At 35.3% G+C, this 17,999-nt stretch overlaps 1 protein-coding gene and 1 non-coding gene across 2 annotated transcripts in view; one reads left to right on the top strand and one right to left on the bottom strand.

Moving 5' to 3' along the window:
• Window positions 1-17,999, bottom strand: part of NKAIN3 (sodium/potassium transporting ATPase interacting 3) — an 838,213-nt gene that overhangs the window by 610,205 nt on the left and 210,009 nt on the right. The gene's annotated exons all lie outside the window — the stretch shown is intronic.
• On the top strand, window positions 1,925-2,031 carry LOC140502949 (U6 spliceosomal RNA). The gene has a single exon (XR_011966666.1). It is a non-coding gene; the product is annotated as a U6 spliceosomal RNA (small nuclear RNA).

Raw genomic sequence — 17,999 nt, 5'->3', positions numbered from 1 at the left:
CATTTCCCACATCTAAAAATTTCACCATCTGCCCTTGAAAGAGATCAAAGCTGTTATGTACCTTGTAAGTTCCTATATGCTGTCTCCTCCATTAGTAAGTAAGCAATTTAAGGGTAGGGATTATCTTTGTTTTTCTTGCTATCCCCAGCACTTTCTACAATGTCTGAAATGTAATAAATGCTTTTAAAAACGTTGTGCATTGATTGACATATAATCACAGAAGAGGAAAGCAGGTAGAGGTCTTCAAAGTTAGCTAGTCCCAAATATATATGAAGCATGGGTATGTTATACAATTTTCAAATCAAGTAATTAAGTGGTCATCAATAGCTAATTCTATTGAAGTTCATTTTTAACTGCTCCCTGACAAATATTACTGGGTTTCATTCAGTCCAGCTATCTCAAATATTCCCACTGTCTTCTTATTGGATAATAGGTTTTAGATGGTTTCAGTCTCCATATGCCTTTTACCTAATTATGGGAACAGGGATTTCATTCACAAAAGTCTTTGGAAAAATAATTTTAAAATGACTGTTTGCACTGAGTTTTAAACTTTTAATCCTGCTTCTCTTATTGCAATTATAATAGATAATAGGTTTGGAAATATTAACTTTATTATTCATACCATTATCCTGATAAAGACATAATGACATGAAGAAAGGAATGTGGTAGGCCAAAGGAACTCTTCTCTCTTTAAAATACTGTCTTTTTAATCTTACTATCATAATAGTCAGAATCCCCCAGATCAAGAGTATTCAATAGACTTTATTCTGCCTCTAGCAAGATGGTATTCTATAAATAAAAAAATAGAATTTGTCTTTCTAAGTACTTAATATTTTTCAAAACATTTAATCAGTAGGTCCAATCATGTCACCTCCTTGCTCAATAAACTCTGGTGACTAAGATTTAAACCCATACCTTTTGATTTAAAGTACGATTCTTTTGACTTCAGTAAGGTGGTACAGTGGCTAGAGCACTGGTCCTGGAATCAGGAAGATTCATCTCCATGAGTTCAAACCTGACCTCAGACAATTACTACCTCTGTGACTGTGGGCAAGTCACTTAACCCCAATTTCCTCAGCTTCTCATCTGTAAAATGAGCTTGAGAAGGAAATGGTAAACCATTCCAGTGTCTTTGCCAAGAAAATGCCATTTAAAAAATTTTTACTATACTGCCTCTAAGATTGGAAAATATTAGTTTCTCTTATATAGCTAAGTGATGACATATAAAAGGATATGTAATAAGATAAAAGAAGTTTTTTACCTGTCATGCTATTCACTTATATTTACCAGGACTTGAATGAATTCATTTTAATGGATACATTTATATAGCTCTCGAATTTCTACAAAGCACTTTCCTCATAACAAGCCTGTGAAGTAGTTAGGAAGCTCGAGTATTATTATCCCAATTTTACAGATGAGGAGACTAAAGTCATGAGAGGTTGTGACCTGTACATGATGACACAATTTGTGTTTGGGACAAGATGAATTTGATGCTCTATCCCTGATTTCACTTTGAGTTTTTCTCGCTCTTTATACAATGTTCATTATTTTCTAATTGTTCTAGCAGGCTTTATAGAAATATTTGAACATTTCTACATGACAGATATTCTATACCTAGGTCAAACTTTCATAAACTCCATCAGAAATTTCCCAAGAATGGACAATAGCATACAATAAAACTGAACATCTTACAAGGTCTGAAATTTCTAGTAAGCTATAACCTTATTGTGGATGGAAAATTGTGGATGAATACAATTCCAAAGAGCAGACCCAGCCTTAGGCAAAGTTTTGAATTAGGTGAGATTTGAAGTCAGCATCCTCATCCTCTCATTTTCTTTTGTTTCTTCTCCTTATAACCCAAACCTGCAGTTCTTGAACTTTTTGGTCTCAGTACCCATTTGCATCTTTAAAAATTATTAAGGATGTACTTGCTTCAGCAGCACTTATACTAAAATTGGAATGATGCAGAGAAGATTAGCATGGCACCTGTGCAAGGATGACACGCAAATTCATGAGGTGTTCCATATTTTAAAAAAAATTAGTAAGGACCACAAAGAGCTTTTGTAGGTTAATCAATTTATATAGATTATAACTATCAATATTCAACATATCAGAAATTTTTAAATTTTAGTTATGAGACATTCTTCCTGCCAGTAATTCAATGTTTTATTTTTAAAAACTTTCTGTTTTCCCCTCCCCAAAATTAGGGGTTTAATCTTAGGGATATCTAAGGGTTTTAATGAGTTCTCAACCTCTTTCAATTCTTACAGACTCTGATAATGTGCACAACACAAAGTAACATGAAGATCTAGAACAGTAGAACTGTCTTACCTCAACATGTATTTGGTGTTATCTTTTTTTCAAATTGGAACAAATTCTTAAAGAAAAGAGTATAATTAGACTTAAAAACTCATATGTGGTTATTCATCTGCAAGACTTGAAAATTGATTCTACATTTCACCTTTAAACATTAATGAATGCCTTCATATAAGTTTATGACGTTCAATAATTAACAAGTTAAGCTTTGTTGCAATTTCTTCCTGGAAAAAAAAGATTCTATTCACTCATTCTTGTCTCATCTCAACGTTTCCCAAGGTACAGCTTTTGAAAAAAAACATCAATGTACCTACTTGCATACAAATAATTTATTCACATCTTGTTCCACCCACCGATTTTACTGACATTGATATGTGGCATAGACGCAGGCATTCAATATTAATATTAAAGAATGTAAAACTAGGACAAAAGTCTGTTTTGCATTCACAAAGTACTTATCAATGCAAAATATTTTTCCATTCTCAAAATTAGCAATGCAGATATGCAAATATAGTTCTCCAAGGATTTATAGATTTGAGAACACTGGAAATATAGTGTTACTATGACTCTTGTGAAATTTTATGTAGGAAATACTGAGCTAACAAAACAAAAAACTTTGAAATAAACAATCTATTTCTCTTAGGTTAGGCAGATGCAAAAAGTAATTATATTGGACAGAAACTTATTGAAACTATAACATTAAAACAACGGAATGTTTTTTATATTTTTTTCTGCTTAATTCCAAAAATCCCTTCATTTGAAAAAATCTATTTGTAGTTATATTTAGAAGTCATTAGATGGTAGCAAAATGATCCAGGCAAGAAGATTCTATAGGTAATACTGCTAAGAAACATAGTGAAATTTCCCAGATTAGGTTAAACATACAGTGGGACCGGAAATCCCACAGTTTTTTCAACATCTACAATGTGAGAGAGAGAATCCAGTTTGAAAGAATGTCAGAGTAAACAAAAGAACACAAATAGCCAGACACCACATTAAATAATAATTGTTTGTCAATGACAAAACTCACAATTGTCTTTGAAGAGGATTTTTTTTTTTTTGCCATCACTTTTTTTGCTTGTTTTTGTTTTGAGTGTGTGTGTGTGTATGCCCTTGAACAGAAGATTATTTGTAGTGCTGCTGGCTTTGTGGCAAAATAGAATTAAGGGAATCTCTTTGGGAGAGTGGAGAAGGATTAAAGATGGATAAATAAATATTCTTGTTTTGATAGTCAGGCAAGGGAAGAAATAATACCCTCCAAAGAAACAAACAAAACAGTAACACAACAGCCTAGATTATATTTGCCCTCATCAAAGTTTATCACTACACATATTGGAAACCACTGAAGGGGGAAAAGTCAATCTGCTGTCTTCAAAATATGACCAAGGGCCCCTTTCACAATCATGTCATTCATTTATATAGTTCCTGCAGTACTTAACTAAACTTACCCTTGCCTTTATGTTATAACAAACACTTGTCTCAACAGTTCTCCAAAGAAAATATGAATGCATTTTGTGCCACAGGGTTACTTTGTTCTGTGAAAAAGGTCATCTTACTGTCTTTCTCTAGGCAACTCAACTACCAAGTAAAGTCTTCTATCTGAATTGTGAATATTTTCTGAATTCAAAAGTATAACATGCTATCCTAAAATTAGCAACCTACACAAATATTCCAGAACACCAAAACCAAAATAATTAGGATAAAAATAAGATAGTATAATGAAACATTTTCTATCATAACTTTCTTTGAGGTTGTAGGCCAAAAAATTCTTCTTTATTCCATTGGAAGAGGGAAACCAGACATGTCTGCCTTTTTAAAAAATTTCTAACTTCCCAGGGTTTTTCCTTCTCTGCAACATCTACTGTCACGTTGCCCATATTGATCTATATATTACTAATTGGGTAGGGGCATTTGGGCTGACCATGTTATGAACCCTTAACTTTTACCATGAAATTGATAGTTTTTCTTCCAAAAATTCACATGGAATGCATCTTTGTATTTTAGGAAATACAGTATAATGATAAAAATAATTATTGCTACTATAAGGGTTGTACTGAAGCTGTACTTAATAAACCTACAGAGGATGAACTTGCATCTCAATAATTTTATTCAACAACAAAAGCAGGGTTTTTTTTTAATCTAGTAATGAAATAGTGTAGAAAATGTTCACAGAATATTATATATAAATGAATATTAGAAAACTGACTTGTCCCAGGTCTGTTTATATCTAAATCTATAACAAAAAATGAGACTAACATAATAAGAACTATAGCTAACATCTACATAGGGCTTCAAAGTGTACAAAGCACTTTAAATCTATTATTATGTTATTTCAGCCTTACCATAACCCTCTGAGGTAGCTATATTGGTTTCATCACTCCCATTTTACACATGAGAGAGAACAGCGTGGGAACCAAGACACCTGAACAACTCTCAGTTCTGAAACATGTCATCTTGAGATGGTAACTTTGCTTCTTTGACCCTCAGTTTCCTTTTCCATATGAAAGAGATAATAATATTTTACCTATGTCAGAGGATGATTGTGAGGATCAATGAGACAGTGTATTTTGTTATTGTTTAATAATTTTTCAGTTGTATCTGACTCTTCTTGACCCCTTTTGGGGTTTTCTTGACAAAGGTACTGGGGTGGTTTGCTGTTTTCTGCATTATATTGCAGATGATGAAACTGAGGTAAATAGAGTTAAATGACTTGCCCAGGATCACAAGCTAGTAAATGTCTGAGGACAGATTTGAACTCAGAGCTTCCTGACTCCAGGTGTAGCACTCTATTCACTGCAACACTTATCTGCCCTCACTAGGCATACATAATTTATATAGAGAGTCCATATAAGCCTCAGATTACTAAATAAGTGCTTACTCTCATCACTGCAATAGTTTTAGAGGATATTCCTTCTCTCTGGAATTTAGACTTCTCCATCTGAATCTTTTCAACAAAATGTATTCATCGCCCACTTATAATGAACACATCAGTAAGATATGATGCCCTTGCTTTCAAAGAACATACAATACAGCAGGGGAGATAAGATGTGTAAAGAAATAACAGATTAGAATATAATATCTGTATAGCAGACATACTAAGGTCTATGAAATGCTATGAAAGATTCAAGAAAAAATGACTTCTCTACAGTCATATGAGTATGCAATGCCATTCACAGTCAGTCCTCACATATTCACTCCCATTGAGGCAGTAGCATTCATAACATAAATCTAAATTGTTTTTTTGCCACTTCTCAAACTGGATTTTCCTACCTTAACCTTTCCCCCCACAAGAATTCCTTCTCCTTTGTCCTCTACTGCTCTCCCCTGACTTTCCCCCAGGAATGAGTAAAACTAGTTGGATAATGCTGCATTTGATTTGGTTTCTATAGTGGAAATCCTAAAATCACAGGATAAAAGATTTGAGGAGACTTAGAAATTACCTCCTGCCTCTGTGCTTTTCTGCATGCCTGTCCTCCTCACTTCTACTTCTTCATATTCTTAGCTTCCCTGATTCCAATCTGATCTCCTGCATTACTTCCAGCATCAACTCTTTTTTTTCTGATTCCTCCACCTCCACCCCTACTCCCATCCCTTGTTAGTTCTCTCCTCCTCCTCAATGATTAGTTCTCCTTCCTTACCTCATACTTCCTTTTGTGAAGGCATGTTATAAAATGTAATTCCGTGAGGCTATGAAAGCTCTCCATTTTTCCCTGTTATTTCCATCAGTCAGAACAATGCCTTCATCATCATCTTCTTCTTCTATCTCTATAAACTATGCTTGTTTCACTGTCATTCACATGGTAAGCACTTAATAAATCCTTATTCAGTTGGACTGAAAGAGTTGAATCATCTAGGCTGTGGAAGCCTGAATCCCAGGGATCAGTCTTGTTAACCTCAGATCATTCTGTGCACAGATCATTGAGAATTCACTCCAAATGAAAATGATCATTCATTTTCCAAGTAATGAATGATAGTCAGTGTGACCTGATGGATGAAGTTCTCATCGGGAGTCTAGAGAGTCAGTTTCCATCCTGAATTTCATTATAATCTTCACTCCATGACTTTGAGAGTCTTACTATACTAATTTATCCCCATTGTCCTGTCTGGAAATTAGTCATATTATTTAATCTCCCACAACTCTCATTGGGATTGGGGAATCTAAGTGTATTATCATCCATGGAGTAGATAATGTTCCTGAGAAGGAAGTACATGAACTTTTTCTCTCTCTCTGTATGTCTCTCTGTGTGTCTCTCTGTGTGTGTCTCTCTCTGTCTGTCTCTCTTTGTATATGTGTGTGTGTTTGTATGTATGCATATATGTATGGGTATGTATATATATATATGCATATATACATAAATATAATTAAACATGCTAATATAATTAAAATAAATAGATATGAGAAAACAACAATGTAGTTATTATGAAACTTGCATTCTTTTCTAGAAGGGGTGAATTTGAGTTACTACATTGGTGCAAGGAAGAGAAAGATCAATTTGTTTTCATATTCAAGAGAAGAAATTGACTGTGATGAGAAATTCCATTGCCTGAGTGTAAGAAAACCTGAAATCTAGGTTAGCTTGAAAAGTACATGAGCTCCTTGGAAGCAAAGAATTATTTTAGCCTTAATAAAGACATGTTAAATTAAATATGGAAATACTGAATAATAATCAACACATACATTGTACATAAGACTATAATAATAGCCTTATAAAAATACACATTCCTCATAGGACTATGAACAATTGTGAACCATATATGAATAGAGACCAATATCAGAAACAAAAACAACAACAAAGAAGTGATGAACAATCTCTTTCCCACTGTGCTTATATACAGGTGACAAAAGATAATCATATTAAATTTTTCAAGCAAAAATAAAAGCTAACCACATCCCTAAATCAATTTTTATTGTGTGTCTATAGGAGACAGATTAATACAGTCAATATCAGTTCTGTCATCCATTTTTTTTAAACTATGACATTTCAATGTTTTGACAGAATGTCCCCCAGTTACCATCCTTGCAGAACAAATTGTGCTTAATGAAATTTATTTTATGGATTTCTATAGAGTATATTTCCTTTCAGTGACAAGATAGAAATGTATTTTTGTATAAATTAATTATTTTTGCATTAGTTATTTTGCCCAAAACAAATTTGAATGCTTTATATTGGTAGTGTAAAAGGTTTTCTATAAAAATTCCCAAATTTTACAAGTGCAAAACATTGGTTCCTTGTTAGTAGGCATTGGAATCTGAAAGTGCTATAGCCTCATCCTGGACTATGCTCTGTCTTTTTTGATATATACTTCCTACTCATTAGATAAATTATATCTGTAGAATTGTGTTACATATAGCAAATCAGTTCAATATTTTTCTTAATGTGAACCTTCTACTTATTTGGAAGCATGTCTGTTGATCTTTTGATTTTTCTGTATTTTTTTTGAAATTTAGGGTGCTGACTCCCTGAACTCACTGAATGATATATGTGTATATACACATATGTTATATAAGTAGATTAAAGGAATGGCACATGTGCTTGATTAAAGTGATTATAAACCCTTTGAAAGTTGCTTTCCTTTTATGAATGCAGATCTAAGAACCTGTGATAGCAGGCCCCCCAGTTTATGTTGGAGTGCTTACTGATACAAATCCCCAACTGTAAAATTTGAAGTCCTTGAGTATTGTAATGTCTCACCATTCAATTAATTGTTGTTTTCATACACAACCTTGGAAGGGTTTTCTGATTCTTTCAGCAAATCTCAAGATTACAAGATGCTTCTTATATGGTATCATCTGTCTTTATCCAATAGGAGTGGGAGAACTAAGGTTCTCTGATTAAAAACTTATTCACGTGGTCTTAAGAAAATTCTTTAACATTTGTTCATATTGAACGATGAATGTAGTCTTATATTCGTTGAGAGATGGATTCAAACCTTATGAAGGTATTGGGATAGAAGCATTTCTAGTTTACACATTAAAACCTAATTCTGACTGATTGTTGGTTGACTACCTGATTTAGTTGAGTATTTAAGGATTTTATAATTCCATCATTTTGTGGCAAGGGTATAAATTCCTATTTACATATGTATGCATGACTTGGGATGTTTATCTATGTTTAAATAGACAATGTAGATATTTTAATAATCCTCCATGTTCTGAAGTATTTGTGAATTCACACAAAAAAGTATATTTGGTGAAAATCCAAATATACACTGATCCCAAATCTGGGGAAGCTTACTTTTCCTCCTGAACATGCAATTGATTTTTTTTTCTAAAATGACAGAAATTGATCTCTAAACTATTCTCCTAGTATTTTAGAAATTTTCATCATTTTTGTTGGGGATCTTATTTTCATTCAGCACTGTATTCCTACTAACCCCAACACACACACACAATATACCCATACAAAATAAATTTTCAAAAATTCACAATTGGCCAGGAGTCTAACATGCTTTCTTGTAGGTATTCAATGTCCATCAACATGCTTAATAAACATTAGTTAAATTAAATTGAATCTATCTTTCATTTCTGCCTCAAAGTGTATTCACACATTATTAAGAGTGCAGGTTTAAATATGCAAAACCATGGAAATTCTAAATCATTTGATTCAGTGAAATTTGACAAATATTAAGTTTTCAGCAAAAACCTAAGGGACATAACCAATGTTTTCATCACTGCTGTTGATTGAAGGTAAGGACTTCAAGAGAGAATAGCAGACTTAAGAAGAAAAAACCTGGTTCAGAAGTTGAACAAATGGGTCAGAAATTTGTATTTCTGGATCATGACACAAAACATATGCATAATGAGTACTTAGAGAAAGATGAAGTCTGCCTTATGACAACTTGTAAAAATGAGTTTGACTGGAAACTTAACAATCTAATCGAATGTTCTTTATCTTTTAAACAACATTTTGGTTTTTTCCCCATTTTCATGTAAAAGCGATTTTTAACATTCATTTTGTTAATTTGAGTTTAAAAATTACTTTTTTTGTATGTTTATTTATATTTAGTTTTCAACATTCATTTCCACAGAATTTTGAGTTCCAAATTTTCTCCCCATCGCTCCCCTCCCCCAACCCCATAACGCCTTGCATTCTGATTATCCTTTCCCTCAATGTGCCCTCCCTTCTATCACACCCCTCCCTTCCCTTATTCCCATCTTCTCTCTTTTCTTGTGGGGCAAGAAAGATATCTATACCCAATTATGCGTATTTCTTATTTCCCAGTTGTATGAAAAAACAATTCTCAATATTTGTTCCTAAAACTTTGAGTTCCACATTGAGAAGTCAAGCATTTCAATATAGGCTATACATGCGTAGTTTTGCAAAAGACTTCCATGATAGTCATGTGTAAAACTAACTATATTTTCCTCCATCCTATCCTGCCCCGCATTTATTCTATTCTCTCTTTTGATCTTGTCCCTCCTCAAAAGTGTTTGCTTCTAATTATTCCCTCCTCCCATTTGCCCTCCCTTTTATCATCCCCCACCCCACTTATCACCTTCTCACCTACTTTCCTGTAGTGTAAGATATTTTCATACCAAATTGAGTGAGCCAAGTGTGAAGAGAGTAAGCTTCACTTTTTCCCTCTCACCTCCTCGCTATTCTCCTCCATTGAATAAGCTTATTTTTGCCTCTTTTATCAGTGATAGTTTGCCCATTTAATTTCTCCCTTTCTCGTGCCAATATATTCCTCTCTTAACCCTTAATTTTGTTTTTTTGAGATATCATCCCTTCTTATTCAATTCACTCTGTGCTCTCTGACTGTGTGTGTATGTGTGTGTGTGTGTGTGTGTGTGTGTGTGTGTGTGTGTATAATCCCTCCAACTACCCAGATATTGAGAAAAGTTTCAAGAATTACAATTCCATGTAGGATTGTAACCAGTTCAACTTTAGTAAGTTCCTTATGATTTCTCTTTCCTGTTTACCTTTCCATGCTTCTTTTGATTCTTGTATTTGAAAGTCAAATTTTCTTTTCAGCTCTGGTCTTTTCATCAAGAATGCTTGAAAGTCCTCCATTTCATTAAAAGAACATTTTTTTCCCCTGAAGTATTATACTCAGTTTTGTTGGGTATGTGATTCTTGGTTTTAATCCTAGTTCCTTTGAATTTTAGAATATCACATTCCATGCCCTTTGATTCCTTAACGTGTAAGATGCTAGATCTTGTGTTATTTTGATTGTACTTCCACAACACTCAAATTGTTTCTTTCTAGCTCCTTACAGTATTTTCTCTTTGACGTGATAACTCTAGAATTTGGCTATAATATTCCTAGGAGGTTTTTTTGGGGGGATCTCTTTCAGGATGTGATCTGTGGATTCTTTCAATATTTTTTTGCCCTCTGATTCTAGAATATCAGGGCACTTTTCCTTGATAATTTCATGAAGGATGATGTCTAGGCTCTTTTTTTGATCATGACTTTCAGGTAGTCCTATAATTTTTAAATTGTCTCTCCTGGATCTATTTTCTAGGTCAGTTGTTTGTCCAATTATATATTTCACATTATTTTCCATTTTTTCATTCTTTTGGTTTTGTTTTGTGATTTCTTGGTTTCTCAAAAAGTCATTAGCTTCCATCTGGTTCCATTCTAATTTTTAAAGAACTATTTTCTTTAGTGAGGTTTGATTCTCCTTTTCCATTTGGCTAATTCTGCTTTTTAAAGTATTCTTCTCCTCATTGGCTTTTTTGAATCTCCTTTACCAATTGAGCTAGCCTATTTTTAAAGGTGTTATTTTTCTCAGCATATTTTGGGTCTCCTTTAGCAAGCTGTTTACTCACTTTTCATGATTTCTTGCATCACTCTCATTTCTCTTCCCAATTCTTTTCTCCACCTCTCTTACTTGATTTTCAAAATCCTTTTTGAGCTCTTCCATGGCCTGAGACCATTGAATATTTATTTTGGATGTTTGGGACACAGAAGCCTTGACTTTTATGTCTTTTCCTGATGGTAAGCACTGTTCTTACTCATCTGAAAGGATGAGAGAAGGCACCTGTTCATCAGGAAATTAATCTTCCATAATCTAATTTTTCCCCTTTTTGGAGCATTTCCCCAACAGTTACTTGACTTTTGGGTTCTTTGCCAAGAGTAGAGTATACTCTGGGGACCTGTAAGATCTCATTTCCTCCTAGGTGGCACAATCAAGCCTGCACACTGGTCTGGGAGCAACCAGAAACTTTTGTGCCCAAAATCTTCAAGTAGTAGAATTTCCTCTCCACAATCACCTAGCCTTCAATTCCCCCATGCCAGCAGTCAGGGCTGAGATTCAGATCAACTTCTCAGTATCCCCAGGGTATTTAGGCAGGGGCAGGGCTGCCACTCAGTGTGAGATTCAGATCACCTGCTCAATTCCCCCAGGAGCTTTAGGTTGGGGCAGGGCCACAACTCAGAGCTGAGGTTTAGATCAGCTGCTCAAGTATCCCAGAGGTTATGATGAGGCCTCCAACAATGGATGCTGCTTGCCATAGGAGCTGCTGCTGCCCGCAGTCACCTCTGCTGCCATCGCCTGGGGCCAGAGCTGTGGGGGGATCCTGCTCCCTTCTCAGCCAGCTGAAAAAGCCCTCTCACTGATCTTTAGCACTTGTGGGTTGAGGGATCTGTGAACTACCACTGCTGCCTCTGTAGATTCTGCTCCCTCTGATCCTCCTCCCAGTGCCCTGGGACCAACGCTGGGCTGTGCTCCACTCCACATCCAGTGCAACAGACCTTTTCCTTCAGCCTTCCAGGACACCCAGGGCTGGAAGTCTCCTCTACTCCATCATTCTATGGCTTCTCCTCTGGGATTTGTTGAAAGTCATTCTTTACAGGTATTTTATGGGCTGTGGGGGAAGAGCTAGTGTTTCTATGTCTTTCTACTCTGCTATCTTGGCTCTGCCCCAAAATTTATCCTTTTCACTGATTCTCACAATCCAAGATAACAACTCTCTAGTCCTTTGGGTGAACTGATTCAAAATATCTGTGACCTCCTGCTGAATAAAATCCTCAATTATCTCTCCTAATACTGTGTGGGCCCCCTGATTCTCCTTCCCTTCCACCTACCCAAATACTGAGAAAAGTCTCAAGAGCTACAAATATTATCTTTCCATGCAGGAATATAAACAGTTCAACTTTAGAAAGTCCCTTATGATTTTTCTTTCCTGTATACCTTTTTATGCTTCCCTTGATGCTTGTGTTTGACAGTCAAATTTTCTATTAAGTTCTGGTCTTTTCATCAAGAATACTTGAAAGTTCTCTATTTCATTGAATGACCATTTTTCTCCTGAAGTATTATTCTCAGTTTTTCTGGGCAGGTGATTCTTCCTTTTAATCCTAGTTCCTTTGACTTCTGAAATATCATACTCCAAACTCTTCGATCCCTTAAAGTAGAAGCTGCTAGATCTTGTGTTATCCTGATTGTATTTCCACAATATTCTAATTGTTTCTTTTTAGCTGCTTGCAATATTTTCTCCTTGACTTGGGAACTCTGGAATTTGGCTAAAATGTTTCTAGGAGTTTCTCTTTTTTGGATCTCTTTCAGGAGGGGATTGATAGATTCTTTCAATATTTATTTTGCCCTCTGATTCTAGAATATGAGGGCACTTTTCCTTGATAATTTCATGAAAGATGATGTCTAGGTTTTTTTTTTTGACCATGGCTTTCAGGTAATCTCATAGTTTTTAAATTGTCTCTCCTGGATCTATTTTTCAGGTCAGTTGTTTTTCCGATGAGATATTTCACATTGTCTTCTATTTTTTCATTCTTTTGGTTTTGTTTTGTGATTTTTTGGTTTCTCATAAAGTCATTATCTTCCATCTGCTCCATTCTAATTTTTTTTTGATGTTTGAATAAACTCCCCAAAGTAGGTTTTATTGTATCATTATCCTCATTTAACAGATGGAGAAACTGAGGCTCAGAGACATTAAATGACAAGCCCATGGTAACACAGCTAATAATATAGTTTCAGCATAAATTGTCAGAAGAAGATTCAAACTCAGGTCTGTCTTGAAGTTTGAGGAATCATGAGTCAGCTGTATGCTCCTTGTAGGCTCAGGCAAACAGTTTATTCTTAACCTTTTCCATTTAGCACCATCTTATCTTCAACGTCCAATAGCACTAGTAGGGCTGTCTTCTCCACAGAATGAAATGAAGAGATTTAATGGATCATTTTCCATGAGTAAATTGCAGAGGTTCAGGGGTGATCAGGGACCTCCAAATACCGACAGTCTAGGTCATGCTCAAATGAATTTGACTCAAGCCTTCTTAAAGCCAAAGAAAACAAAGTTTATCAAAGATTCGCCAAATTGAGTTGCCTCTTAAGGAGTCTAAGCATTTGTAATGCTTGTATTCACAAGTGGGCCAGATAGAATCCCAGCTAGACAGAGTCTGAGCTGGATTGCATCTGAGCCTCCATTCTAATTTTTTAAAAAACTATTTTCTTCAGGGAACTTTTGAACCTCCTTTTCCATTTGGTTAATTCTGCTTTTTAAAGCATTCTTCTCCTCATTGACTTTTTGGACCTCTTTTTCCAATTAAGTTAGCCTACTTTTAAAGGTGTTATTTTCTTCAACATTCTTTGGGTCTCCTTTAGCAAGCTGTTGACTCACTTTTCATGATTTTCTTTGCATTGATCTCATTTCTCTTCCCAATTTTTCCTCCACCTCTGTTACTTGTTTTTTGAAATCCTTTTTGAGCTATCCCATGGCCTGAGACCATTGTATATTTATTTGAGAGGTTTTGGATGCAGAAATGAACTCTGACGGTATGCATTGTTCTTCCTCACTTGAAAGGATGGAAGAAAATACCTGTTCACCAAGAAAGTAACCTTCTATGTTCTTATTTTGTTTCCCCTTTTTGGACATTTTCCCAGTTACTTGACTTTTGATTTACTTGACTTTTGAGTCCTTTGTCAAAAGGAAGACATACTCTGGGAACCTGTAAGTTCTCAGTTTCTCCAAGGTGGCATAATCAAGGCAAGAGTTTACTCTTCTCCTCACCTGTGCACTGGTCTGGGAACAACCAAAAACTTTTCTGCCCAGAATTTGCAAGTAGAATTCCCTCTCCACAACTGCCTCCAGCTCCAACATGCCAGCATTCCTCCTACCCCCAGGGCTGAGATAAAGATCAACTGCTCAATTCCCCCAGGGGCTTTAGGAGGAAGGCTCCAAAAATGTATGTTGCTGCTGCAGTAGCTGCTGTGGGCAGTTCAGACCATGTTCCTTTCTTCTGGGTGAAGGAGATTTCTCACTGACCTTTGAAGCTGACTTTGGTATTTGTGGGTTGAGCAATCTGGGAACTGCTTCTGCCAGTGGCTCCTTGAAGTTTGTTCCAGGTTCTGCCCCTGCCATCCCCTGCGCATCTTTGGCTGCACTCTGCTCTGTTCCTGGTATGAAAGATCCTTCTTGTCAGCCTTCCAGGCTGTCCTGGGCTGGAAATCTCTTTCACTCTGTTGTTTTTTGTCTTCTGCTGCTCCAGAATTTGTTTAGAGACATTTGTTACAGGTATTTTATGGGTTGCGTGGGGGAGCTTCTACAATTCTGCCTTTCTACTTCACCATCTTGGCTCCACTCCTTTAACATTCATTTTTTAAAAAATTTCTGAGTTTCAAATTCTCTCTGTAACTGTTCTTTAGAGTTCAAAGGATAAGGTAAGAAGATAACTATGTACCTACATCTATTAAGCTACAAACTGTAAAGAGAGACATAGTAGAAGAAGAATAGTACTTGAATGTCCAAATATTAGCAAGAGACCCATACAAAAAAATGCCAATAATGAATTCCATGGCCTTAAAAGTCTGATAACTTAGAAAATGAAATAAATAACTTAATTAAAGGAAGGATAGTAAAACTTATCCTGTAATTATCCATGAAACCTGGTGAAATAAGAATAATGACTAAAATATGCCTCTCTAAGAGCATCCTTCTTCTGATGAAAAAGGATAAGGCAAGGGAATATTGGGTAAAGAGCAAAACAATACAGCCTCTTAAGAAGCTATGGTCACATAACAAAATGCATGAACCAAAAAGGGAAAGTATGGCAGAGAGTATTTATGTAGATGTTTAAAGCAGTAGAGGAGCAATATTGTCAGGCAAATAGACCATTTGGATAGAAATATATAATAGTTGAGCAGTTAAAATAGAAATTCACAATCCTAGAATGTAGTTATGGCATAGTAATAATAGAAGACTGGATAGCTCTCTGCTGATGAGCTCTTCACCTCCTTCCAAAAAGTAAAGCTGAAACAAACATGTTGTCTGTGCCTCAATGATATATCATGCTTTCAAGGCAAAGGAATCCATAACGAAAACTATGACTCCACATTTGATTCTTTTTTTAAATTTATTTTCAGTGTTTTACAATCACTACCATATGACTTAGATTTTTTTGCCCTCCCTTCCCCTCCTTCCTACTCACCCCCTCCCTCCCTCCCTGAGACACCATACAATTTTATATAGGTTCTATACATACATTCCTATTAAATACATTTTCACTATAGTCATGTTGTATAGAAGAATTAAAATGAATGGGAGAAATCATATAACATATCAAAATGTAATACAAGAGAAAATGATCTGCTACATTCTGTGATTGAATTCCATAGTTCTTTCTCTGGATATGGAAGGCATTTTGCCTTAAAAGACTACCGGGAATTTTTTAAGTCCTTGCATTATGATGAAGTTCTAAGTCTGCCAGAAAAAATCGTCAGACACTGTGGTTGTTTCTGTGTACAAAGTTCTCCTGGTTCTGCTCCTTTCACTCAGCATCAGATCATATCAGTCTTTCTAGGACTTTCTGAAGTCTTCCTGTTCATCATTTCTTATAGCACAATAGTATTCCATTACATTCATATACCATAATTTATTCAGTCATTCCCCAATTGACAGGCATCCCCTTGATTTCCTGTTTTTGGCCACCACAAAGAGAGCTGCTATAAATATTTTTGTACATGTGAGACTTTTCTCATTTTTATGATTTGTTGGGGATACAGTCCTAGAAGCAGTATTGCTGGGTGAAAGGGTATGTACATTTTTGTAGACCTATGAGCATAGTTCCAAATTGCTCTCCAATATGGTTGGATCAGCTCACAGCTCCACCAACAATGAATTAGTGTTCCAACTCTCCCACATCTTCTCCACCATTTATCATCTTCCTGTTCTGTCATGTTAGCCAATCTGATAGGTATGATATGTTATCTCAGAGTTGTTTTGATTTGCATCTCTCTAATCAATAGTGATTTAGAGTGTTTTTTTTCATATGAGTATAGATAGCTTTAATTTCTTCCTCTGAAAACTGCCTGTTCATATTCTTTGACCATTTATCAATTGGAGAATGACTTGTATTCTTGTACATTTGACTTAGTTCTCTATATATTTTAGAAATGAGGCCTTTATCACAGATACTACTTGCAAAAATTCTTTCCCAGTTTTCTGAATTTGTTTTGGCAGATAGACTCCCAAATATTTTATAGTGTCTACCCTATTTTTAAATGGGATTTCTCTTTCTGTCTCTTGCTTTTTGACTTTGTTAGTAATATATACAAATGCAGAAGATTTGTGTAGGTTTATTTTGCAACCTGCAACTTTGCCAAAGTTGTTTATTATTTCAAGTAGTTTTTTACTTGAATCTCTGGGATTTTCTAAGTATATCATCTTATCATCTGCAAAGAGTGATAACTTAGTTTCTTCTTTGCCTATTCTAATTCCTTCAATTGCTTTATCTTCTTTGATTGCTATAGCTAGCATTTCTAGTACCATGGTGAAAATGGACATCCTTGTTTCATCCCTGAGTTCACTGGAAATGCATCTAGCTTATTTCCATTGTATATAAAGCTTGCTAAAGGTTTCTGGTAGATACTACTTATTATTTTGTGGAAAGTTCCATTTATTCCTATGCTCTCCCATGTTTTTAACAGGAATGTGTGTTGTATTTTGTCAGAAGTTTTTCCTGCATCCAGATTTGATTCTTACCAACACAGAGGAACTAGTTACTGAAATAAAAACTATGAAAATCTTGGGAGTGTTATGGAATAGGGAAGAAAATGGAAATATAGTTTAAATTTCATTCTAGGTGTTGGACAGTCAGTTTTAAAGAAATGTGTAGGACTCTTTTCATGAAAATTCTACAAGTGGTGTCAACCCAGGAGGGACAGAAAAAATAGTCTGGGAATGATGTTATGAAGATAAAAACAGAACTATTTCTGATGAAGAGGAAAAGAAGAGTAATTTTAAAAGACTGATATGGACTCATATTGCCCACTTTGAATTTTAAAAAGACAAACAAGGGTAATAGGACTTGGTCTACTAAGAATAGTCTCATACATATCAAAGTTGAGGGTTAACTGAGCCTAGAAAGACATACTAAGAAAAGTGGAAAGGCCTTTTTTCCTTTTTGATTTTATTTTGCTATATAGGAGAAAAGAGGAGGATGAGAGAAGAGACATAATTATTGCTTAAGGTCTATGAGACAGTGATTGGAGACATGATAAAATGGCTCAACTCTTATTTTGCTTCTGTGTATATTTTTCTGCCAAAAAGTATGATTTTAGTGTTAGAAAAATAAAGAGTTTACAACATAGAGGATAGAGAGCTAGCCTCAAGGTAAGACCTGGGTCAAAATCTTAGCTCTTCCACATAGTGGGAGACAAGTTGATCCTGGGTAAAATCTATCAGGGCCACAGGCAACTCACTAAGACTAAAAAATGTTGCAAAGAACCTG

This window comes from Notamacropus eugenii, chromosome 4, assembly GCF_028372415.1.
Source record: "Notamacropus eugenii isolate mMacEug1 chromosome 4, mMacEug1.pri_v2, whole genome shotgun sequence".
NCBI lineage: Eukaryota > Metazoa > Chordata > Mammalia > Diprotodontia > Macropodidae > Notamacropus > Notamacropus eugenii.
The sequence above is the reverse complement of the archived record's forward strand: the minus strand, read 5'-3'. Positions and strand labels throughout refer to the sequence as shown.